Genomic DNA, 26601 nt, shown 5'->3' with positions numbered 1-26601 from the left:
AGCAGGCGCAAGCAGGCGCAAGCGGAAAAAAACAGGCGCACGCGCACGCGTACGATTCATGGAAGTCCCTGCGCGTGTTCACCGCGGGATGTGCTCCAAACCCGTGCATGGCGCACAAGTCACAGCAACATCGCGAAAGGCGTGCGCGACGCGCACAGTGAAAGCGCACAACCTCAGCGCACACACCAGAAAGTGGGCGGGACATGGGGCGTAACGCGCGGAATGGGGAACAACACGCGAAAATAAGGGCGTAACTGGGGATGTACTGCAGGGAAGCAGACGGAACGCCCACACGCACTCGAACCACACGTATTCATGGAATCGAATAGGGCAAAGCCACGCACAGCCAAAGACACGCACAAGCTGAAACACGGCCGCCACACGAAGGCAGGCGGTAGAGTCCCAGCGCATCAAAAAAGTGGCGTGCGGGAAGTTAAATACGCAATTGAGCGGGGTACGTGGATTTCAGGGGTGCGCGAGAAATTCTACACGTGATTGGCCTGGGTACGTGTATTACAGGGGTGCGCGAGAAAATCTACACGCGATTGGCCTGGCTACGTGGATTCCAGGGGTGCGCGAGAAATTCTACACGTGATTGGCCTGGGTACGTGTATTACAGGGGTGCGCGAGAAAATCTACACGCGATTGGCCTGGGTACGTGGATTTCAGGGGTGCGCGAGAAATGCTACACGCGATTGGCCTGGGTACATGTATTACAGGGGTGCGCGAGAAAATCTACACGCGATTGGCCTGGGTACGTGGATTACAGGGGTGCGCGAGAAAATCTACACGCGATTGGCCTGGGTACGTGTATTACAGGGGTGCGCGAGAAATCCTACACGCGATTGGGCCTGTGCGAGTGGGGCAGTGTATTACGTGGGTGTGCGGGAAGTTGAAGAGGTGGAGGTGAATTGCCAGTGTGGGTCCTCCCAGGTCTCCCCTCTACCCCCTCCACGACCTCTGCAGGCAGCCCACACCACAGGGGACTACCCTGCACCCCTGTCATGTCCCGCAGGCAGCCCATCCACCATGGGCATGCCCCCCAGCCAAGCCACATGTCCCCTTGCACCCCCACCCCCCAGCACTGTGAGGCACCTGCCAGCAGGCCCCCAACCATGTCCCACTCATGTCCCCTTGCACCCCCACCCCCCAGCAGGCCCCCACTCATGTCCCCTTGCACCCCCACCCCCCAGCACTGTGGGGCACCTGCCAGCAGGCCCCCAACCATGTCCCCTTGCACCCCCACCCCCCAGCAGGCCCCCACTCATGTCCCCCTGCCCCCAGGTCCTGACGAAACGCAATCATGGCAGTAATGGGCAGCATACCCAGCACAAACACCCAGCCAAGGATTGCATCCACCCACATAGTAGATGCAATTACATGATACAACCCCAATGGCAAGTATGTAAATGAACACATGTCCCTCACACACACATACACAATGGGTGCAAGTGAATGTCAAAACCCATATCATGACATGCATGAAACCAATGAGAAAATACCACAAATGTAAGTAATAAATATATGTATTAAAGATGAAAATGAAGTAAAGAAATAAAACACACAACAATGGGGATGGCAAAACAAATGGTCCATGTCCGAGAACAAATAGAAAAAATCAAAAAACAAAGGAATCCAAAAACTAATGTAGTCCAAAGCAAAATAATGGGGGGAAAAATAAGGAAAAACCATTGCCTCATGGTGAACACAAATATAAATCCAACAAATTTTTTCCAAACATCAAACTATGTACAAGAATATCCCAGGGTCCATGAGCCCAACACCATAAATTAAACCTACTACTACTAACTAATAATAAAAATATATACAGAAAAGTGGCCATTGTCCGAGCGGTCCAAAAAAAACTTAAAAAATAAAGGAAACCTAACACTAACTAACTAAAGAACTATATACAATGGCAGCAGGCAAGTCCTGCGGCTCACTCTGTGATGTTGCCGGCCAGGGCATCCTCGAACTCCATGTCGATGTCCCGGAGGCGGGACTCTGTCCTGGCCCCGAGGTCTCGCAGGGACAACCCCGTGTCCACCTCAAACTCCCTGCGAGCTTCCTCGAGGCACTCAGCCCGCCTCAACGCCCGACGCATGGAGAACTCCGCCCTGACCATGGTGAGCCGCTCCTCTTCCGCCCGCTGCCGCTCCGCACCTATCCGCTGGACCAACTGTTCCCACACGGAAGACACTGCCATCCCAGGGTTCTCCTGCCCTCCGGCCGATGCCTGCCCCTCTGATCTTGATGGCCCCGAGCCATGATGCCTCCCACGTCGAGCCTGCTGCTGCCTCCGACGCCACTGCCTCTGCCAGCACGACGGCATCCAGGCTGATGGAATCCACCGATGCCGTCGTGCACGTGCCCTGCCAGATGATGCCGGCACATCCTCCATCTGCAGGGGGACAGTTGCTGGTGTGTCCACCCCTGCTGGACCTTCGACTCCCGACTGTGGCAGGGATGGGGTCCCCACCGAGCTGGCTGCGTTGGTCGGGGCAGGTCCACAGGGGGCCCTGGTGGCATCTGGGCCGGAAGACGGCATGGAGCACGACTGGCGCATAGCCTCCACAGAGGAGGAGAGGGTCGCCAGAAGGCCACACACATGTAGGAAACCCCCGACCATGGCGGCTCCCAAATGGTTCACGTACGCACGGTGCTCTTCGTGATGATGTGCATGCTCCTCCCGGGAAGCATGCACCTCATCACGAATGCCAGCCGTGCGCAACGCAACACCAATCAGGACCCTCTCCACACGGCCAGGGGTCCCCTCGTCCGCAGGTAGAGGAGTGTCAGATGACATGGACATCTCCCCTACCTGCGGACGGGCCTGGGATGGGGCATCCCTGCTGGTGCATGGTGGTGCAGTCACAGTGTCAGGGACAGTGACATGCACAGGCACCTCCACGGCGACCTGTGCTGCCTCCTGCCTCTGGCCCTGGACTGCACCAATTGCACCAGCGGGGATGCCCCCACCAGGCCCCATGTGTGGCTCAGTAGCGGCCTCCTCCCCCTCTGTGGAAACCACCAACCTGGATGTCTCCACGCCGTCTTCCGCCGGTGCAAGCCCCTGTGGGGGCTCACCCACCCCTTCCGCTGCAGCCGTGGTGGCATCCCCGCCGCTCTGCTCCACAGCTCTTCTTCACTTGCCACTGTGTAGAGGGAGACATAGAACACAAGCATCAGGGTACTGTACAATGGTCCCCTAGACAGGAAGCAACAGCAGATGAGTGGCACTGTCATACATCACTTCCATCATGTCCCTCCACAACACATGGGTCAGTGCAGGCAAAACACATACAGTAACAGGCATGGCGCATGCCATGGACATTGGCATACATGACCAAGGGACTCATGATTCATACAATGTTGGTTTTAAACTCACATACATCATGGGTCTTGCCATCACATGCACACACCTCACCGTAGTTCCATCCATCTGGACTCGTACACCACAGACGCAGTGGATACAAGGATGACTAGGCTGCATCAGTGAATCTGAACATTGTCACAGACATGTGTCATGCATCCATGGCAGTTACAAGTCACAGACACGCAGTTCAGACACACACACATGGGCACCATACGTGTACATGTGACCAGCACCCATCCCTCACCCCCACCCATGTCCAGGAACAGAGACTGCCATGCTTCCATGTGTCCATTCCGCACAGAGCCCCCCATGTTGCAATAGAACACATGCACCAACCATGTGGTTCACACATCACTGTACTCACATGCCTGACCATGATGTCCCTGCACACACACATACGTACATGGCCTATGTCACACATACAGGCAGGTATCAGACAACCAGCACACTGCAACATGCCCTGTCTCACACAGTAATGCTTGGCCACTTACCGGCCAACTCCAGATGGGTCTGCCTCCGAAGGATCTGGGCGTGGAGCGCTGGGTCTACGCGTTCCAGGACCCTCATCTGGATGTCACTCAGGCGTGCCCGGCCCCCCTCCGCGAGGCGCCGGGCCTTATTGAGGGTCCTGGACCTCAAGTCCTCCCAGCGCTTCTTGAGGTGCTTGATGTCGCGGGTTGCCACCCCCTCCGCGTTGATGGCAACCACTACATCGTCCCAGATCCTCTCCCATCCTTCCTTGTTGGCGCGTGGTCTTCCGAAGAGGGCATCATAATGCCCCAGGACATGCTCCACCAGGACACCAACTTCCTTCTCACTGAAGCTGGTGGCCCTCTGCCTCTCTGGCTGGGGGTCGCCACTGGTCTCAGATGGTGCTTGCCCCGACATGGCGACCCCCGAGGCAGGCGTGGGTGGGCAACTGGGTCCTGGGGCTGGGCTGTGGAGCGATGGTATCCCAGTCGGGAGTCTACACAGCAACTGGACCCCTGCAGATGGCTGATGTGCAGGCACCAAATGGCAGGGCACGGTGGCAGCAGGCAGGCAGGCAGGCAGGCAGCAGCAGATGGCACGTGGGAGGCTGCTCGGGGCACTGGGGGGCAGTGATTCGGCCTTCTGGGCAGGAACGTGGTCTTCCGTGTGTATTCGCGTGGCCAGCTTGATACGGAGTGATTTGGCACGTGAAAAATCTGCACGTCAGCGTGTAATTCGAGGAAAGGCCCGTAGCGCGTAAGCGCGTCTGCACGCATACGCATTTTCATTGGACCAAAGGGTGTATCCCTCATTGCACGTGATGACAGAACACACGTGGATTTCAACCAATCGCCTGTGAAAGTTCACGCCACCCCGGAACACACGTACCCAGGCTAATCGCGTGTGGAACTACCCGCACACCCGGAAAAACACGCACCCAGGCTAATCGCGTGTGGAAAACTGCACGTCCGCGTGTAATGCGCGTAATCGCACGTGAAAAACTGCACGTCCGCGTGTAATGCGCGTAATCGCGCATGAAAAACTGCACGTCCGCATGTGACGTGACGCGCGCGTGCGTTTCCCTCAGCACGGGTTAAAGGTGAGCGGGCCCAGCAGTTCGCTGTACGTGCCTTCCGTGGAGACCGACGTGTGTTGCTGCTTCCAGTTGTTTCGCGCGCCATCTACTTCACAGCTCTCAAGGACGTATCTCTTCTTTTGGCGGGGTATTGGCTACGCGTGTTTTTCTGCATCGCGCTAGTCAGACGGTGAGTCGCAAACGCTCCTTTTCCCACTGCGGGTGCCCCTGTGTATTGCACCCATTTTCGATGTCATCGTAGCCTGCGTGTCCCACGCGTACGCGTTATTCGTGTTACTGGGTGCCACCGCGTACTGCGGGAGGTCAAATCCACGCACGTAGGCTGCAGGGTTGCGTGCACGGTTTTACTGCAGTTTTGGGGTGCCTGAGCGTTGCGTGACCCGTCACCACATCACCGGGGTCACATACAGCCTTGCAGGTGCAGGGGGGCTGTTAACATCTTGCTTCCCACCCCCTTCACCCCAATTGCCCAGGACAATTGTGGTGTACACCTCCCATTGGCACCACTCCATCTGTGCCAGCACTATTACATCTGTGCCATGGTTGGGAGGCCACCAAAGGTGAGGGGCGCCTCAGCTGGGCGTACTCCTCGTGGCGGGCGTGGTCGGGGACGTGGCCGTGGTGACCAGGGAGTAGGGGGACTCCAGGGTGTCCAGGGCAGCCACAGAGGGGGAAGAGGCAGGGGTGCGCCACTTGAGCACAATGTTGTGCCATGTGTCGGTGCAGCCATGCCACCACCCCCTGTGGTTCCGGGGGATGCAGCTCCTGCATCTGGCACTGGCACCCGTATGACCCAGCAGTCCGTTCCATCGACTGCCACGGACCCAAGGGTAGCGGTAGCTGCAGGTGCAGCTGTGGACACCGCCACCCAGGCTCAGGGTCTGCCAGCGCAGGCTGCGTTGGCACTTGAAGAGCCCTTGGTAGATCTCCAACAGGCCAGGGGGGAAACCATAGGGGCACGCCGGGCTGCTCAGACCAAGACACGTGTCCCTGGGGCAGTCATGTCATCTGCTGCCCCGAACAGCCGGGTGTTGGCAAGTGCAGGGGCAGATGCACCCAACAGCACCCCGGTTGTGAGTCTGCCAACCAGGACCGTTGCGGTCAATGACCCTGCCACAGCTGATGTTGCTGCGCAGGGTCCATTAGTGGGCACCCAGCTGCCACTGACACAAGTCAGGCCTTTGGTCATCCCTCCACCTGCCACTCCCTCGGCTCAATCCACCGAACCCACTGGCCATACTGGTCAGGGCGGCATTAGCCAGCCAGGGTCTGCGCCACAGTCCAAGAGGAGGAAGGTTGCACCTGCAGCACAGGCTGGGACCCCACACACAGCCACGACCTCCTGCACGTCGAGGAAGAAGCATTTCTGTAAGCAGGAACTGGACTTCCTCGTGGACTACGTGCGGGGACACAGCCGTGACATGCTAGTGGGTGCCAATAGTCAGACTACGGCTGCCCAACGTGACACCCACTGGAAGCATGTTGCGGAACATTTCAGTTCATTCGGCCATGAGGTGCGCACGGCGCAGGAGTGCAAAAAGCGCTGGAATGACATCAAGTGCAGCACTAAGGCTAAGCGTGCCTCAAATTACAACTTGACTCTGGTGACTGGCGGTGGGCCTGCACCAGAGGAGGAAGAATTCACTCCGGATGAGGCTCTCGTTGCGGAGTTCATACCACCAGAATTGGTCGAAGGTGTGGGAGAGATGCTGGACTTTGATGCCCAGTCCAGTGAGTGTTGAAGCGTAGTTGTTGATGACGTGTGTGTTTCACTTGTGGGATGTGTTGTGCATGATTGCTGCTACATGTGACGTGTACATGGTTCTGATGTGTAAGTAATGCAATGGTACCGTCATGCATGTCTCCTCTGCCTGCATGCGGGACTCCATGTGGGCATGCTCCCTTGCCCCTCCTCCGCCACTCTGCACCCCAGTTCCACCTTTGCACTGGTCTGCTACATTCTTGCCAATGTGTAGTTTCTTGTTCATGTGTCCTGTGTAGATGCTAACTTCCAGCTTAGAAACTGCCAGACATATGCCGTGTGGTACAGCCTTAGTACTCGATGCAGGGTATCCCACTTGTACTGTGCATGGGTCAGATGTCCCGCAGGGACATGAGTGCCCATTCATGCTCCATGTGCATTGCACGCATGCCCCTATGTGTCCTTGACTGGATGATCACTGTAATATGAGTCCTTGGTTACATACATTGCCTGCCATATTATCGGCCTCCCCATGTCAACTGTGGCTCAGTCCTGCGTTGCACACATGTTTAGGCAATGACAATCTGTGTGGCTCACAGGCCTCAGCCTGTTCAATGGCCAATGACTCTGTCCAACTCTTGTCGTGTCTTCTTCACACGTGGCTGGCCTCCGGATCTTCCATCATGTGTCCTGCCCACTGTCCCAGCATCATTAGCAGTGTTGTAATTTGATTCACATTAAGCTGTTGATGCCAGTCAACACTGCTTGTCAATACACAGGTGTATGGGCAGCCTTTTGATACCATGCTAGGCATCCCTGCTTTGGTACTGGGGTGGAGGGGTGCTTGGCTGCTAGACATGGTACACATTGAATACACAATGCACGTGATGTCTGAATTTGACATTGCACTGCCTTCACATTTCCTGGCACACACCATGGAGTGCTTGTACATGTAGGTAGTGAGTGGCGTACACATTTTCAGCACTGCATAGACCCACTTCCATGCAAACTGCCACCTTTCAACAGGTCTGATCACAGTGGCTATTCAAAGTAGACCCAGCATGCATGCCAGGTCATATGTTGTGTGTCACATGTCTGCCGGATGCCTTTGCTGTCGGTGTGTGTGTGTGTTGTGTGCTTCTGACATGTGTAGTGACCTTTTCCTCTCTATTTTTCAGGTGATGACGCAATGGATGCAGAGGATGGTGTTGTCATGCCAGACACAGGGTTGGTAAGACCACATCAACCCGGCACTAGTGGGGGTCGTGGGGTGGTAGGCCACGAAAACCCCCAAGTGCTGCAGTCCATCCTGTCTCTGGCTGCCTATGAGTCCAGCCAAGATGACGACTCTGACGTCCATGTTGAGTTGGATGACCATCAAGTCCATGTGTCAGGGGTGAGTGATTCTGATGTGGACACTCCTCTGTCTGCGACACCTGCACTGAGGGATCAGACAGTCTTGGTTCCTCCGCCCGTGGTGGATCGGGACGCAGGGTCACCCTCCACACCAGTCACTGATGTGCCTGGGACATCACGTCGACGGGGGCATGTAGTCGTGCAGCCGCAGGCGGTGCCAACACAGCGAGGACCTCCGGTCCTTGGGTCCCGCAGGGGTCAAGCCCGGCAACGCGGTCGCCGCGCGCAACCGCTGTATACTGAGTGGGAGCAAGACATGACTGCCAATTCCGAACGGCAGGGGGCAGCAATGGAGAACATCGCTGACAGCATGGAGCGTGTGGCCCGATCTGTGCTCCCCCCTGCTAGGCAGGTGCTTCTCCAGCAGCAGGCGGCACGGTCCACGGCCCGCTCGCTCAGGCTGGGCATGGCGGCCTCAGACAGGGCACGCCAGGCTGAAATGTCGTCTCTGCGTCAAGCAATTGCTGCTCACGCAGAGGCGCACATGGATGCCCTGAGGGAGGAGTATGCCTCCCTCAGATCCACTCTGGGTGTCCTTATGATGTCCCAGAGGCAGCAGGCAGAGGAGAGGTTTGCACAGCTTGAGCGCACCATCTCGGCTGAGCTACAGGCTTGCCGGGAGGTGCAGCGGTTGTCCAGCCAGGCCTTGCAGGAGGAACTCCGTGTTACACGTGCTACCTTGCAAGAGGAAGCACGTGTATCACGTGAGGTTCTGCATGCAGACCTATGTAACATCGCCACACAGAACCAGGCTCACCTGTCCGGCAGATCTGCTGCCGATGAGGGGCAAGCTGCGGCTAGGCGTGGCCAGGCTACTGTGCCACGTCCTCCTTTCCAGGATGAGCCAGACTCGGACGACCATCTATCTCCCACATAGGTCGTGCTGTGCAGGCGTTGAGCCCATGGAGGTATTTTTTTTTGGCTCAGCATCATCGCATGTGGATGTTGAGCAGCACCCTGTACCTCCCCCCTCCTGGGTGCCTCCCCTCCCCCCCGGGTCGTATGTGGCCATTTTTGATTTTTCTTTTAGTTTAGTTAGTTAAGTTTCTGTTTGATAGTTAGTTTAAATAGGTAATGTAGGTTTTCCATAGTTAGTGTAATTAGTTAATAGTTGAGTTAGTTTAAAATTTGTAGTCTATTGTGCTTTCATGTGACAGTGCGGTGCCTTGTGGTTTTTGAAGGCATCCACTGTCTGTTCCAGCTGGGCCCTTCATGGTTGTCTTGTGTATGTGTTTGCTGCTTGGGTTCCTTGACTCACATATGCCACTCCTGCCTCCCTTATCCATGGGCTCGCAAGGATGGTTCGGTGTTACAGAATTTTACACAAGGGCTTTGGACTGTCATATCTGTGGCATGTCTGGTGCTTTGTGACTTGTGTTGACACCCCTAGTGGGGATGATTTAGGTGTAATTGTCCACTGTTCAGCTTTTGCTAGATGGGGTGTGTCATGATTAATGTGGACATTGATTGCTATGCATTGTGTATTATGTCTCATATCTTTCCTGTACACGTGCCTGTTGCAATTCATGCTGTAGATAGTGTTCCACACTTTGGAAGTCAAAGACGGGCTGATGGTGTGATTTGTGATGTGACTCTCTGACATGGTCAAGTAATGAGATGCCTGATGAGACACACACAGATCACTTTGATGAATTAATCATTTGTTTCATGCACTTTCTGCAGGGGGATGAGGCACCAGAGCACCTTTGCCAGCAGACATGGCCCATTGGACGACGGAATTCCTGACCCGTTTGTTGGTGCCCACATGCACATGTGTGCACGAGCAGAGCCACAGTGATTGCAGACCCACATCCTAGAACTGCTGACATGTTACAAGGAACTCCAGGCAAGGTGAGCATCACAGGGGGGCCACGACACAGCAAAGCTTGCACCAGGCGAGTTGCACATGCAGGCTTAGTCACAGCACTGAGGGTGAGCTTAGATGAATATTGGTGTTGAAGCACACAATGCAGCTCAGATGTGTTTGTGGACTGATGGCTGTTGATAGTAGGGTTGTCTGGGACACATGCAGGGGCAGTGGCACATACCCTGCGGTACACCAAGATTCATTGAGGCACTTGTATCAACCATGTAGCCTTCCGAGACATGGAAAGGGGCAGCTCACAGGGACATACAGCAAGGGACATACTTGGGTGCAGTGCATGTCTATTCCACGTACTTCATGAAAAATGCACTGCCAACTTTGTTTTGGTCATGGTGGTACGCAACTTGCTCTGTAGTCATGGCTTGCAATATGGGTCTGTCTGCTTACCCAGGGAACATTGCATGTTGTGTGAATTGTGACACATCGGTGTTCCATTTGCCACGCACCCACCAGCGCCTGACTTACTGCATTGACTGTGTATGACCTGTCACAGGGGTGATGTTATATATGGGTACGAAGCATCGAGCACTGATTGTCTGTTTGTAGAGTAGTTTGTTGCTATGGGGCATGTTTTGTGTTGTGTTTTCGTGTAATTGGCACATACAGGTTGTTGACTGTGTCTCTCTTTGCAGCATTGCAGTGCTCCTGTAACCGGCCCTGAGAGTGCGCAGGCAGGAGGCCAGCACTCAAAACCAGAGCTAAGTGTCTTGTTGTTTTCCTTACAAACTGCCCTGCATAGGCTTGCTGGGGAGTGTACTGATGCACGGATGTATGTGTGGTCCTATTTGGTATGTTTTTTTCCCTAATCACCCGTGATCCTATGCAATTATGAAACCTGTACCCTCTACCCGGTGTTCCTGCTTCCCGTGCCTATCCAAGCAACGTTCCCTGACCCTCTTTCCCCACTGGGGTTGTGGATGCCTGTGTAAGCCCCGAACTTGCAGGCGCCAAAACCCTAGAGGGGGTGGTTGGTTCGTACCACTCCTGAGCCTGGACTACAGAAGGCCATGACAATGATGTCCAAGTTTGTTTGGATTGTGTATGTGTTCATGCAGGTTGTACATTTTCGTGCATTCCCTAGTTTCATGTGTCATTCCTCCTCCCCTCACCTGCCACTCATTCCAGTCATCCAGTGTGTCTACACCTGTCCCGACTGCATATCCCTGAACCTCATTCCCCACCATGAACTCAGGGGCCTGTGTGAGTTTGACCTTGCAGGCACCCGGGACATGGTGTGGGTGGTTGTTTCATGAGACTCCCGCGCCTGTACAGGGGACCTGTGACAGTACACATCCATTCATGGTGCATCATCCTATGTCATGTACCACACATGTCTCACATACTGTTGTGACATTGTTCTGCTGTGCTACCTTGGTTGTTGCATCATTGTGGTAGTACTTGGCGTTTGTGAGGTACTGCTACGTCAAGTCATCTACTGGAGGGTGTTTGGGTTCGTTTTCATGCCTTGGATTTTGTGATTTTGGAAATGAGTGTGGATTCTGAGGGTTCAGGCATCTTTTTACACACAAGGTGGGAGATGGACACGAAGGGTAAAGGTGATCCTGTGGCCAGGTGGAAATGAGGGTTGGAGGCTCCATGACCCAGGTGCAGTTGTTCAGCGGGTCATGGTCATTTGCGCGGGAGGGGGGGGTTGTTGTTGATAGTTGCATTGCCCTGCAGTGTGATGGGAACTCTGACATTGTAATGTTGTTGTCCTATGTACATGTTGTGTTCTGCTGATCAATGCCTGTTCATGTGTTGTGTTTTCCTTTCAGGTGCGAGGGGATAGTTGTGGTTTGACATGCTGGGGTGTACACATGGTGGATGTTCACATGTGATGTGTAGGGAACACTGATGGTCACTTGAGTGCACATGCATATGTGGAGTGCATGTCCCTGCAGAACCACACACTTGCACTCGGATGCACTCCATGTACTCCCACCCTTGCATATCCACGTGTACACTGTTTGCCTTCTGGTGCCCACTGTGTCCCGGCAGCACATGTTCTGTGACCGATTATGGTTCCAGTACATGCCAAATTTGATGTTTGATGTAGTCTGTCACTTAGATGTGATGCTCAGGGTGTGCATCACACGCAATGGCTGTTCACTGTGCTGTGCGCTGAGCAGTGTGATGCAGGAGTGGGACACTGCACACATGAGCTGCAGTGTTGATTTTGCAATGCATAATGTGCATATAGACAGGCATTCATTGTGATGTTACGTCTACGACTGTTGCAATGCATTTGGAAACGACTTATTTTGGGTGGGACATTTTGTTGGTCTGTCATTTCATCTGATTCCGGGTCAGGCATCATTGTCCGATGCCACTGTACATTTAGGACATGGCAATGTGTACCTTATTGTTACTGCGTCAGTGTATGGGTATTGCTTGCCATGTCATGTTGATGTTTGGGAGGGTTTGAGTGACATGACAGTGATGGCCATGGCCTGTTTTGCAGGTGTGTGTGATGCACACCTTGCATGTCCAGGTCATCCGCTTCTCAGAGCAACTAGCTGGGGGTAGGTTTCTCTCCGCAGCAGGGCCCTCCCCCTGGAACAGACTTCCTGCCTGACTTGAACTTGAGGGGAACCATCTCCAGTTCTGGAAGCACCTCAAGACCTTCCTCTTTGCTTCTGCTTACTCTCTGCCTCTCCCTTGCAGAATTCTTCACTGGAACTGGACAGGAGCTGCTACTGGGACACTCTCACCAACCTCGGTCCCTGGCCCAGCCACTGTCCACTTGCACTGCCACCCTGGCAACCCCTGCACTGCAGTACTGTCTCTCTATCCCTACAGCCCTCCCTTCCCAGCACTTGTCTGCACTTATCTTTGCAGTTGCCACCAGGCGACCTATGTATTATTCTTTTGGCCTACTTCCCCTGTACTGGACTCCCCCCCACCCTTCCCCTTGCACTTTTCCCTTCCCCCTACCCCTGCACTTGCACAATCTCAATGACACCTGGCCTAGTAGTACCATTCTCTGTGTTCCCTTGTTCCCCCCCCTGCCTCATTGCGCCTTGGAATACTTGTGTATGGCCCATGTCATGTCACATGTCATATGTGTGCATTTTGGTTGCACAGGATAGCTTGTGTTGAAGTAGCTAGGGATGCAGACGATGTGGCACTTCCATGGCAACTATCTCAGGGTGGTAGGGTTGTGACAGTTGACTGTCACTTTGTCATCATCGATTGTCACCTGGTATGTGCCAGGCCTGTGTGCACTCCGCAGGGGTGGGAGTTTAGGTGAAAAATGTGGCCACAAGCTGGGTCCGGGCTTCCTCGCCACGTGCCCTGTCCCCTCCCATGGGCAGTGCCTGTGCCTGTGTTTGGGGATGTGGGGGCACCACCATGTCCACCGGGACGCCCTGCCGTGTTGCAACATTGTGCAGGACACATGCTGCCACAATGATCCTGCACACTACTGGTGGTGCATAGAGTAGTTGCCCACCAGAGCGGTCAAGGGAGCGGAAACGTGACTTGAGCACTCCGAATGTGCGCTCCACTATGCCCCTGGTTGCAATATGGGCGGCGTTGTATCTTACCTGGGGTGGTGTGGTGGGGTTCCGGATTGGCGTCATCATGTGGTTGCTCAGAGGGTAGGCACTGTCCCCTGGGGAGGTGATAATAATTGAGATTATTAGGGTTGGGATATTTGTCTGTGTGTGACTTGCATGCATGTGCAAGGGCATTTGTACTGACCTAGGAGCCATGTGTCGCCATGCTGCCCAGCTTCCAGGGCCCGGCTCAGGGCGGACATTCTGTATATGAAACTGTCATGGGTGGAGCCAGGGTAGTTTGCATAGACAGAGGTGATGATTCCCTTTGCATCGCATACCACCTGTACATTGATGGAATGCCAGTGCTTGCGGTTTCGGTAGATGTGCTCAGTGGCCCTAGGTGGACGTAGGGCCACATGGGTGCAATCTATGGCACCGAGCACTTTGGGGAAGTATGCCACCCTGAAAAAATCCGGGACAACGGCCTGCCTTTCTGCGGGTGTTCTGGGCATGTATATGTGCCTGCGTACTGAGGGGCGTGCTGTCATGATTGCCAGTACCTGGTGTAGGCAGCGTGACTGCGTGGCCTGTGAGACCCCCCCCCACTATGGCAGTGGTCCGCTGAAACGACCCAGTGGCCAAAAAATGCAAGACATTGAGCAGCTTCTCCAAGGGGCTCAATGCTTGGGAGCAAAGGGTGGGGGATGTGAGGTCATCTTCCCACTCCCTGACCAGGTCTAGGATGATATGGGGTGGAAACCTATACCTGCCGTAGACCTGGTCGTCAGGCATCCCAAAAAGGCTTGTCTGTGGTGCAAAAATGCGTGCCCTGGCTATTCTCCTCCTCCTGCGGTGTCCCACAATCAGTGCAGCAACAAATGGGGCATTCATCGTCGCTGTATATACGCGTTTGTTGTTTGCGCGCACTTTTATGCTGTGCGCGGGCGCGGGACGCCTCCGTGTGGGCGGACTCGTTGTTTTCCCGTATTCGGGTGTCATCGCGTGTGATCGGAGGGGAGCGAGCGTACACGCGATTGGCCTGGGTACGTGTGTTTCGGGGTGCGCGGGTAGTTCCACACGCCATTGGCCTGGGTACGTGTGTTTCGGGGTGCGCGGGTAGTTCCACACGCCATTGGCCTGGGTACGTGACGCCATTGGCCTGGGTACGTGTGTTCCGGGGTGCCGTGAACTTTCACACGCGATTGGTTGAAATCCACGTGTGTTCTGTCATCACGTGCAATGAGGGATACTCCCTCGCACGTCACGTCACAGACGCGCTCACGCGCTGAGGGCCTTTGGTCCAATGAAAATGCGTATGCGTGCAGACGCGCTTACGCGCTAAGGGCCTTTCCTCGAATTACACGCTGACGTGCAGAATTTTCACGTGCCAAATCACTCCGTATCAAGCTGGCCACGCGTAAGCACACGGAAGACCACGCTCCTGCCCAGAAGGCCGAACTACTGCCCCCCAGAGCCCCGAGCACGCTCCCACCTGCCATCTGCTGCTGCCTGACTGCCTGCTGCCCACGTGCCCTGCCATTTGCTGCCTGCACATCAGCCAGGGGTGCTGTTGGTGTGACCACCCCTGCTGGAACCAAAGACTCCCGACTGGGATTCCATCGCTCCACAGCCCAGCCCCAGGACCCAGTTGCCCACCCACTCCTGCCTCTGGGGTTGTCATGTCGGGGCAAACTCCATCTGTGACCACTGACAACCCCCGGCCAGAGAAGCAGAGGGGCACCAGCTTCAGTGCCACCAAAGTTGGTGTCCTGGTGGAGCAAGTCCTGGGGCAGTATGATGCCCTCTTCGGAAGTTCCCGCGCCGACAAGGAAGGACAGACTCGGATCTGGACTGACATCGTGACTGCCATCAACGCGGAGGGGGTGGCAGTCCCCGACTTCCAACATGTCAAGAAGCGCTGGGAGGACTTCAGGTCCAGGACCCTGAACAAGGCCCGGCGCCTCTTGAAGGCAGCGGATGCCAAGGGGCGCCGGGGCCACTTGTCGGAGGAACAGATGAGGGTCCTGGAACACATATCCCCAGCGCTCCACGTCCAGGTCCTTGAGAGGCAGACCCGTCTGGAGTCGAGCGGTGAGTGTACATGCATCCTGATTGTGAGCAGTGCGTGTGGTGATTGTTCAGTAGTGTGCAGGTTGCACATCTGTTTGTATGGGGTCGAGTATGGGTGCGGGTGTACAGGTCCGTGGGGCTGACACATGCGAGGGCTGTAATGTGTGAGACATGGATGGTGCCTGTGTGTGTGTGGGCTTGCATGCCAAATGCAGTTGTGTGGGCACACAAGTTTGTATGAATGTGTATGTGAGTAGACATGTCCGTGATGTCACGCATGTATGTTGTTTTCAGCTGCATGTATCAGCGCTGTGTACATGTGCATGTGTGTGTATTTGACAAGGGTGCAACAGTGATGCAACATGGATGCATGTGACAGCGGTATGTGGAAGCCTGATAGGCAGATGTGACATGGATGCCCGTCTGAACACTGCGACACTTGCCAGAGGTGTACACATGCATGCAAGTGTGGTGGTGTGTGTACATGTGTGGTGCACTTCCTGTGTTGCATGTGATGTCTGGCTCACCTTTGGCTGCTCATGCTGTTGTATGTGTATGGATGGTGTTGGCAGTTGCGATATGGCTGTGGTATGGCTCGTGTGTGCGAGTTGTAATGACATGTGTGTTGGGGATCGTGATGACATGTCTGAGGTTTGCCAATGCCACTCATGTACAACTGTCATGTGTGTATGAGTCCATTGTACATTGCCCTGATGCGTGTGTTTTGTTTCTCCCTGTCTGCAGCGTCAACTGATGAAGAGGGCGGAGAAGGTGCTGTGGAGCACAGCAGCGGGGATCCCACCGCCAGCTGGAGACGCAAGGCCCGGCTCCCCTCCCATGTTGTCATCTCGTCGGGGAGTGAGGAGTCCGGTGCTGCGTCCCAGGCCGCAGCTGCCGGGGGGAGGTCCAAGAGGCAGAGGTTGCAGTTGGACTCCTCGGCAGCAGAAGGGGCAGCTGGGACCCCACAGGGCCCAGCGGGGGAAGATGGCACAGAGTCATCCAGGTTGGTGGGGGGTTTGGTGGAGGAGGAGGCCGTGCAAGCACCAGAGACGGGGTCTGGGGGTGGGGATCCCACTGGTGCTAGTGGTGCAGTGCAGGACCAGGGACAGGAGGCAGCACAGGCCGCCGCGGAGGTGCCTGTGTGCAATCCTGTCCCTGATCCTGTCCCTGCTTCATCTTGCACCAGCAGGGATGCCTATGTCCAGACCAGTTTTCAGGCAGGGGATGAGCTGACGTCAACTGGCCTTCCTCTGCCTGCGGACGTGGCTATCCAGGCCCGGGTTGAGCCTGTCCTGGCTGGTGTGGCGTTGCGTCAACGGGCCATGCGAGGTGACCTGCAGTCTTTTCATGAAGAGACTGCACGTCATCTCGAATGGCTCGTTGACCACGTCAGCCTGCTGGGACAGGTCACCCAGGCCGGATTCCTCCGTCTGATGGGGCTTGCCACGACCCCCTCCTCAGCTGGACCCCCTACGCGCCAGTCGTACTCTGTGCCATCTTCCCACCCATCAGTCACCTGGGTGCCCTGTGGAGCTGCCTCTGACGGTGCGGCCAGGCTGGTGGAGGAGGCATCCCTGCCACAGTCGGGAGTCGGACGTCCAGCAGGGGTGGCCACGTCAACGACTGCACCCCAGCCGGCGGAGGATGTGCAGGCAGCAGGAGGCAGTGCAGGGGCAGAGGCACAGCAGCAGCAGCACCATGGTGGGAGCCATGAAGGCTCGGAGCCTTCGACATCGGAGGGGCAGGCATCGGCCGGAGGGCAGGAGGACCCAGGACAAAAAGTGTCTTCCGTGTGGCAGCGGTTGGGCCACGCCATAGATGCGGAGCGGCAGCGGGCGGAAGAGGCACGGCTCTCAATGGTCAGGGCGGAGAACTCCATGCAGAGGGCCCTGAGGCAGGCCGAGTGCCTCGAGGCAATCCGCAGGGGTTTGGAGGTGGACACGTCGACGGCCCTGCGGACCCTCGGGGCCATGGAGGAGGACCGCCTCCGGGACATTGAGGAGGAGTTCGATGATGCCCTGGCCCGGCACATCCAGAAGTGAGCCGTGGAACTAGCCCGCTGCCCTTGTACATAGTTATGTAGGTAGTGTTAGGTTTCATTTTTGTTTTTGTTTCATTTGGACCTTTTGGACATTGGCCACATTTTTGTATATATTTTTTTTATTAGTTAGTGTAGTTAGATAGGTTTCCTTTATTTTGTTGGGATAATGGACCCTGGCTTCTTGCATTGTACATAGCTGTAGACTTGTACATACTTTCTTTTTTAACATTCTCCATGGATCAATGGCTTTTATTTTTATTTCCCATTGGATTTTGTTTTGTGGACATTGACTTTGTACAACATTACTTTGGATTTCAATATTTTTTTTTTTTTTTAATTTTGAACGGACATGCTTCTTTTCATTTTTTTACATTCACATTTCTGTTTCTTCATTTTTGATTCTATTCATGTTTCCTTTAATACATTATTTTTTTGTTGAACTTCAATGTGTGGTATCTCATTGTTTTCATGCATTTCATGTTCTGTGTTTTGAGATTCACTGACACCCATTGGGTGTATGTGAGGGACATGTGTTTGTTTCGGAACTTGCAATTGGTGTTCTGTGATGTAATTGCAAATTATGAGTGGGTGGATGCAATACTCGGGTGGGTGTTTTGCATTTGGGGGCTGACCATAGAGACCAGGGTTCTGGATTGTGATGACATGTTGGGTGGGGAACATGAGTTGGACATGGGTGGGGGCCTGGTGGAGGCTGCCCCTGCACTGCTGGGGGGTGGGGGTGGTGGGAGACATGGGTGGGGGCCTGGTGGAGGCTGCCCCTGGTGACTGGAGGGGTGGGGGTGGTGGGAGACATGCTTGGGGGCCTGCTGGGGGGTGGGGGTGCAAGGGGACATGGTTGGGGGCCTGCTGGCAGGTGCCCCACAGTGCTGGGGGGTGGGGGTGCAGGGGGACATGAGTGGGGGCCTGCTGGGGGGTGGGGGTGCAAGGGGACATGGTTGGGGGCCTGCTGGCCGGTGCCCCACAGTGCTGGGGGGTGGGGGTGCAAGGGGACATGAGTGGGACATGGTTGGGGGCCTGCTGGCAGGTGCCCCACAGTGCTGGGGGGTGGGGGTGCAGGGGGACATGAGTGGGGGCCTGCTGGGGGGTGGGGGTGCAAGGGGACATGAGTGGGGGCCTGCTGGGGGGTGGGGGTGCAAGGGGACATGAGTGGGACATGGTTGGGGGCCTGCTGGCAGGTGCCCCACAGTGCTGGGGGGTGGGGGTGCAAGGGGGACATGAGTGGGGGCCTGCTGGGGGTGCAAGGGGACATGGTTGGGGGCCTGCTGGCAGGTGCCCCACAGTGCTGGGGGGTGGGGGTGCAAGGGGACATGAGTGGAACATGGTTGGGGGCCTGCTGACAGGTGCCCCACAGTGCTGGGGGGTGGGGGTGGTGGGAGACATGGGTGGGGGCCTGGTGGAGGCTGCCCCTGCACTGCTGGGGGGTGGGGGTGCTGGGAGACATGGGTTGGACATGGGTGGGGGCCTGGTGGAGGCTGCCCCTGCACTGCTGGGGGGTGGGGGTGGTGGGAGACATGGGTGGGGGCCTGGTGGAGGCTGCCCCTGCACTGCTGGGAGGTGGGGGTGCTGGGAGACATGGGTGGGGGCCTGGTGGAGGCTGCCCCTGGTGACTGTGGGGGTGGGGGTGCTGGGAGACATGGGTGGGGGCCTGGTGGAGGCTGCCCCTGCACTGCTGGGGGGTGGGGGTGGTGGGAGACATGGGTGGGGGTCTGGTGGAGGCAGCCCCTGCACTGCTGGGGGGTGGGGGTGGTGGGAGACATGGGTGGGGGCCTGGTGGAGGCTGCCCCTGCTGACTGGGGGGTGGGGGTGGTGGGAGACATGGGTGGGGGCCTGGTGGAGGCTGCCCCTGCACTGCTGGGGGGTGGGGGTGCAGGGGGACATGAGTGGGGGCCTGCTGGGGGGTGGGGGTGCAAGGGGACATGTGGCTTGGCTGGGGGGCATGCCCATGGTGGATGGGCTGCCTGCGGGACATGACCAGGCGTGCAGGGTAGTCCCCTGTGGTGTGGGCTGCCTGCAGAGGTCGTGGAGGGGGTAGAGGGGAGACCTGGGAGGACCCACACTGGCAATTCACCTCTTCAACTTCCCGCACACCTACGTAATACACTGCCCCACTCGCACAGGCCCAATCGCATGTAGGATTTCTCGCGCACCCTTGAAATCCACGTACCCAGCCCAATCGCGTGTAGATTTTCTCGCGCACCCCTGAAATCCACGTACCCAGGCCAATCGCGTGTAGATTTTCTCGCGCACCCCTGAAATCCACGTACCCAGGCCAATCGCGTGTAGAATTTCTCGCGCACCCCTGAAATCCACGTACCCAGCCCAATCGCGTGTAGATTTTCTCGCGCACCCCTGAAATCCACGTACCCAGGCCAATCGCGTGTAGAATTTCTCGCGCACCCCTGAAATCCACGTACCCAGCACAATCGCGTGTAGAATTTCTCGCGCACCCCTGAAATCCACGTACCCAGGCCAATCACGTGTAGAATTTCTCGCGCACCCCTGAAATCCACGTACCCAGCCCAATCGCGTGTAGAATTTCTCGCGCACCCCTGAAATCCATGTACCCAGGCCAATCGCGTGTAGAATTTCTCGCGCACCCCTGAAATCCACGTACCCAGCCCAATCGCGTGTAGATTTTCTCGCGCACCCCTGTAATACACGTACCCAGGCCAATCGCGTGTAGAATTTCTCGCGCACCCCTGAAATCCACGTACCCAGGCCAATCGCGTGTAGATTTTCTCGCGCACCCCTGTAATACACGTACCCAGGCCTATCGCGTGTGGGGACACCCGCACACCCCTGAAATACACGCTCCCCGCTCTGCGTTTGCTGCTGCCCTTTGCGCTGGATTGGGGATTTTGATGGCTTTTCCCTGCGCAAGGGGCGTTCTAGGGGGCGTAACTGACGCTGCTGCAGGGTCGCTGCGCCACTCTGCGCCACGGCTGGTTGTGGATGTTGGAATCCATGAATACGCTGTGCGCCTGAATGTGTTTCGGCGCACGCGGCTGGCGCAGACTACCGCACGCGCACACTGTGCGCCAGCCGCGTGCGCCACTTGTGCGCCGAATTCTATGAATTGGCCCCTTAATTTCTTGATATGTAACGTGCACCGACCAAGCAAACGTCAGACGCTCGCACACTCACCCTAGAATACACACGGGCGTATCGGGGACTCTTCTCCGCCTCTATAGCCGACTTTTAAGGCTATTGCAAACCCAATAACACGGGGTTTGTTCTCTCACAGGCACTAACCGCCTCCGAACCTCTTAGGTTCTTTAGCACCTCTATAACCATGGTGGAGCCTTTTAATTATCACACGGGCCCTCGCCCACAGATGTATATTATACATTTCCTCTGTCAATTTTAATGACAGATCAGTGAACAACTGTGTCCTTCATTGCAGTGCACATTCTGTGTGCAACCGGAGTCGATTGAGTCCCTCTTATTTGGCATACCCGGAGACGCCATTTCCACAACTAATCAGCCCTGAGACACCAAATTCCTTGTAACAGGTATGTTTTCTATAGTACCTCCGTGTAGACACGGTTTTAAATCACACTCCCTTTATGTTTCCACAGTGTCACTGGCACTACGAGCAACATGTGGACGATCATCCTACAATACTCTGCCTAACTAGTCCTGAGGAAAGCTATAGGACAATACATCATCTGTACTTGTTTCTGTTCATAGCTGGAAACACATTTGAGTGTCGACTCGATAGGTGCATGTTTAGTAACATCGCACTCTCAGTCACGATATACTAATCCTCACTTTTTACCTATGTCTAGCATACAATTACGTTATGTAATGATACAATATAATGTAAACATGGACTTTTAGTTTATATGTCTATTTGTCAAGAAAAGGAAGCTATCCCCTGTGTGTAAATAAACAATGCTATGTACTTCAAAAGTCTGTGATCTATCATAATAAAAACACAGATCTCATGTACTAGGATCTTTTACATGTATACGTGTGCCACACCTGCAAGTGTTTCAGAGGAAGAGGTAGCCTGATCCCCCCCTCTCTCCACAGTATATATATCCTCCTGATTCAGGCTCCTCTATAAAATAAAAGATGACCCCCCTTTTCCCCTCCTTTACAACCCCTGCTACCTTTCCATAAAGGAAATAGTTTATTTAGTTTCCTGGGGTAGACAGAACACTGTTCCCTTAAAAGGTTATTTCCCTTTCCTACCTAAGGTTCTGGGGCTGAATTTTGCATTTTCAACAAAATTGGCATCAAATTACACCAGACTACTGGGACCACTGGGACCTATAAACAACATAGGCTTGCCAATGATAGCTTGTCATAGGAACAGTATTCTGTTGGAATTGAGGTAACTCAGAGGTATTCACTGTTCAAGGCTGGGCAATCACTTAATTTACAGAAAGTTCATTCTTTATTGCCAAAGGAAAATATATTCTTGTTGAAAAAAAAGACAAAGGGGGTCATTCCGAGTTTGAAGGTAGCCATGGTGCTAATAGCACCATGGCTGCCTCCAAACCCCTGTCCGGGTCCGGGTAGTCAGAATGGGGACTTACCGGGTCATTCCAACCTTGGAGGACCCGGTAAATCCCCATTCTGAAAACCATTACCTATTCCCATTCGAGCCCCCATAGGGCTCAATGGGAATGGGGAAGGAGCTAATAACGGGCCCGCTATTTGCGGGCCTGTTATTAGCTCCCTGGGCCCTTAGCGGCTCCCGCTAAGGGCGGCTGGTAAAACCATCCGCCCTTAGTGGGACCCGCAAAGGGACCTCGGAATGCGGCGGTAGGGGGTTAACAGCACCGGCATCCTTACCAGTGCCGTTAACCCCCTACCGCCGTACTTGGAATGACCCCCGAAGCCTTCCTCCAGATTATCATCTAACAGATTATGATAATTTGATAGTCTGTTGATATTACAAGATGGAGACCACTGCACCGGTAAGAGGCGTTTTACAAACAAGTGATTGGCTGGTGTATGTGGATTCCAAGTTTGCTTACCTTTGGGTCCCAATATTCTCCACACCGCCACCCCTCTCCCTGTCAGTACATCTGCAGAAGGTGCCCTGAAAGTGCCACTCTTTACACCTGTTTGCTTCTCTTTTCATTACTCCTGAATGCTCTCTTTTCCTCATTTTTTACCGCCCCTTCTTCACTTGCTCCTTGCATATGCTCTGTTGAATGCCCACACCAATGCCAATGCTTGTTGTTTTTTTTAGCTAATGAAGCCATTAAAAACATATCCATTACAGTTTTCTGGTACTCCTTTACTGTGTGGCCAGGGGCGAACTGGCCTATCGACGGTTCGGACACCGGCCAAATCAACTTAGACTTGGGTTGGACCCTGGGCCGGTTTTATAAGGAATCTGAGTGATTTTACCGAAGGCAAAATTATCGCGGCTGAAATGTCCGAAAACAAAGCGTTCGAATGACCAAAAGTTTGAACACTTTGTTTTCGGACATTTCAGCCCCGATAATTTGTGAAAACACACATTCTCTCTCTCTCTCTCACACACACACACACACACGCACACGTGGTGGTAGCATTTTTAGAACTTTTGGTCGTTTTGACCTTTTTTTTCAGTCAATTTGACCAAAAAAAAGATGGGTCGGATTTCATACATAACTTATTTTTGTTGTAAGTAACTATAGTGTAACTTGTAATGTTGTTTGGTGTAGGTAGCCAGTGCAACTGCCAGGCAGTTCACTGCACTCATGTTGGGCAAGAGTCGGAACAAGATCATCAATTATTAGTTACTAGCTTAGTTACTAAGTGTTAACTTTGCTTTGATGAAAAAGCTGCACCAATAGCAAAAGGCCAGGCTCTGTGCCAGGCAGCCCCGCTCGTGCCTCCAGCTACAATTCATGTGGGGGTGGGGTGGTGAGCCAGCCCAGCCAGGGCCTGATGCTATGGAGGAGCAGTTAATGGTGCTCTTCTTATGCCGTCCCGTGTGACTGAAAGTTATGCGCATTGGTGAGTTAGTGCTGGCTGGGTGCGGCCGGTGAGTGGCAGAAACATACCTGCGCACACAAGCCAAGAGCAGATTTGAGGAAGGAAGGAACTTGATGAGGGAGGGAGACATAGACGGCCTCAGGCAAAGCACACGTGGCAAGGCCTTTTGCCTGAGCCGAGGTTGGAGACAGATTGTGCACGTGGGTTGGCATGCTTAGTGTCTGCAAGTCTGTGACTGCTACTAAGCCAAAAGAAAGTAAATTAAAAACATACCATTGAATGGGAACTGCCTGGGAGTCCGGATTGCCGGGTTTTGGGGGTCGAGTCGGAAGAAGAACGAGTATGAGAAGTCAGAATTGTCTAATGTGCAGTCAAAAAAAGGGCAGTGTACTGTGTGCTGCGCTCCGGCCTGCCCGTGTTGGTGGGACTGGGGTATTGGGTATGGATGGAGGGATGGATGGTTGTGTGCGTGGATTTGATGGCTGGATGGACACAGTGGCACCAGGTGTAGCATTTGGTGGATGTATCCTGAGTCCTTGTGCTGCCCCCGGTCTGTACCCTGTGATAAGGGGAACGGGTTCTCAAGACAAGCCTCTGTGCACACACTCAGGATATCCTGCACCCCCCCACCCAGAGTAAGGGCTTCTGCGCCGTGTAAACATGTGCAGTGCTGGACATTGTTAAAGACTCCAATCAAGCAGTCCCACTAAGTAAGTGCCTTGTCTGGGATTTCTCAAGGGAAGCCCTCATTTATATATTTTTATGTCCAGTTCATGTACTCTGGATGACAACCCTTATATAACACCGCTCTCTTAGAATCCCCCTGACCCCACTGAGCCAAGAAGTAAGTTTGTTTTGCAAATTTAAAAGGTTTATTGAGAATTAAACAATATATATATATATATATCGCACTTTTATGATAAATTAATAATTGATATCACACTTGTGAATATGAGCAGTAATCAGCAATAGGTAATCCTACAATAGCACAGTTCTGGTGACTTATGACTAGGAACAGGGGAATAAGGTATCAGAGAATGCTTTATGGTTTCAAGGAGATGCAAAGATGAATAAAAGGCAGTACAGAAATAAACTTGATATGATTTCAGCAAAAGATAATGTGATCACTTTTTCTTTGACAATTCACTCCCCCCCCCCTATGCAATGTAAGGAGATGGAAGTAACACACACAATTCTCAGGAATCCACACAAATGCAATCCAAAGTTCCAGTTCCCCCCAGCGAGCTTAGAGGAAAACAGGTCTGATTTTAAACACAGGAAAAATCCTTTTAAATGTGGTGGCAATGAAGTGAAAAATATACTCAAATTGCTTTTAATTCCCTATAGGAGGTTCAGGGTGAGTGAGAGATACTTTAAATCAGTTCAGGCCAGCCCTATCAATGATTCAGGGATGGTTATCAAATTGAAAACAGAATTCCGTGATGGAAGCAAAAGATGAATGTTTTTACACGTGGCTGGAATGAAGCAAAATGTCAAATCGCGGCAATTTAGTCGCTTGCGTCGAGCGCAATTATGAAGGAACTATAATGAGTAGAAAGAAAACTTAGAATCTTATCTGCAGAATGCAAGTTAAATTTCGTTCCTAGGACAAACGGTTCCGGAGATACGGACGATTTTGTGAAGGTAGTTTTTCAGAAATGAAATTTTAAAGTTTCAAAATGACAGATGACAGTTTTGCAGCTTTGAATCAAAAGAAGGCACACGATTTCTATAATGCAGTTCTCAATAAGTTAAAATAGTTTGAATTAGATTATTTTAAACTAAGAGATTGGTTTTGCACAGTTCTGGCTGAGTACTGACACTATATTTTGGACAGGAATGCGACTTCGTCACGGATCGGGTCAGGATTGGCTGCGGTTCTCTCGCCACTTGGTACTGGTTCTCTGGTTCTGCTCACAGCGATCTGGGTCAGCTCTCAGCACCGCACAGCGATCTGGTCTGAGTCTGGTCTCTCTGGATAATTCTGCCTTCTGGGTCTGCTACCGGTTCTGGCAAAAGTTCTTGGCAAAGAATTCAAACAGCTCGCCCGGCTGCGAATAGTTTGATTAGGTTTTGAGGCCTGCTGAAAAGAACTCAGCTTGTGGGTTAGGTCTTTGCTTTGAGTTCTGGAGTCAGAGTTCTAAGTTCTGGTCTCTGTCTTGCTGGAGTCAGTCTGAATCTCTGGATGTGACGTCGTCTGTCAGCGTGCTCCGCAAGGAAATGAAAATTGAATGTCCCTACCTGTCCTGCACAGTCTCCTTTTATGTGTTTAGAAAGTGGGTGGGTCGGCTCATTCTGCATGCCCAACCCTCTCAACTTATCATTGGCCAGTTCCTCCTCTCTCCCTTGATTGGGGGAACTGGGTTGTGAGTCAGAGTGATGAGGTAGGTTTATGGTCAGAGGATCCTCCCCTTGTCAAATTGCACACAAATCTATTTCTAATCCAAATACATATTTATCTATATACCATTTTTCTAATATTATGTGTCCAGTTAACATATTTTCTGTAGCACCAAACCATCAGATCCCTGTCTTTGTAAGATGTTGTGTCCACTTATGACAGAATTCTCCCCTTTTCATCCAGATAACGACCTCTAAACCTTTCCAGATTTTACACAAATGTGCACCAGGGATATGGGTTTCAGATGATAAAGTGTGAGATTTTTAACATGCATACATTTGGAGTAACAACCTTTTTTCCGCTACTATCCCCAAGAACATACCACAGAGTCCTAACACCTCTTAAAATGTGCACAGAAAAATCACAAGAATGATGATGTTATTTATATAATTTTTACAAGCCCGCATTATGAATTATCCATCTTTTTAAAATTATGCTCTGGCCCCAAAGGGGTGTGGTTTTCCAAAGCACATGGTCGAATTTCTGGTTTATCCACTTCCCCCAAGCTCAGCTTGCTCACAGATGCAGTGCCCCTCCCCGTTTCCTTCCAAGAGGAAGCCATTTACAACCCCCCTAATTTAACATTTGCCTCGGCCAAGGACAGTGCTTTGTTTAGTTTCCTGCAGTCCCCAGGTGCTCCTCCCCTGATTCAATCAGGGAGGTGTCATCTCTTTTTGGTGGG

The sequence above is a fragment of the Ambystoma mexicanum genome, chromosome 5p (genome assembly GCF_040938575.1).
Source record: "Ambystoma mexicanum isolate Mex_15411 chromosome 5p, UKY_AmexF1_1, whole genome shotgun sequence".
Classification (NCBI taxonomy): Eukaryota; Metazoa; Chordata; class Amphibia; order Caudata; family Ambystomatidae; genus Ambystoma; species Ambystoma mexicanum.
Note: the sequence above shows the minus strand (reverse complement) of the source record.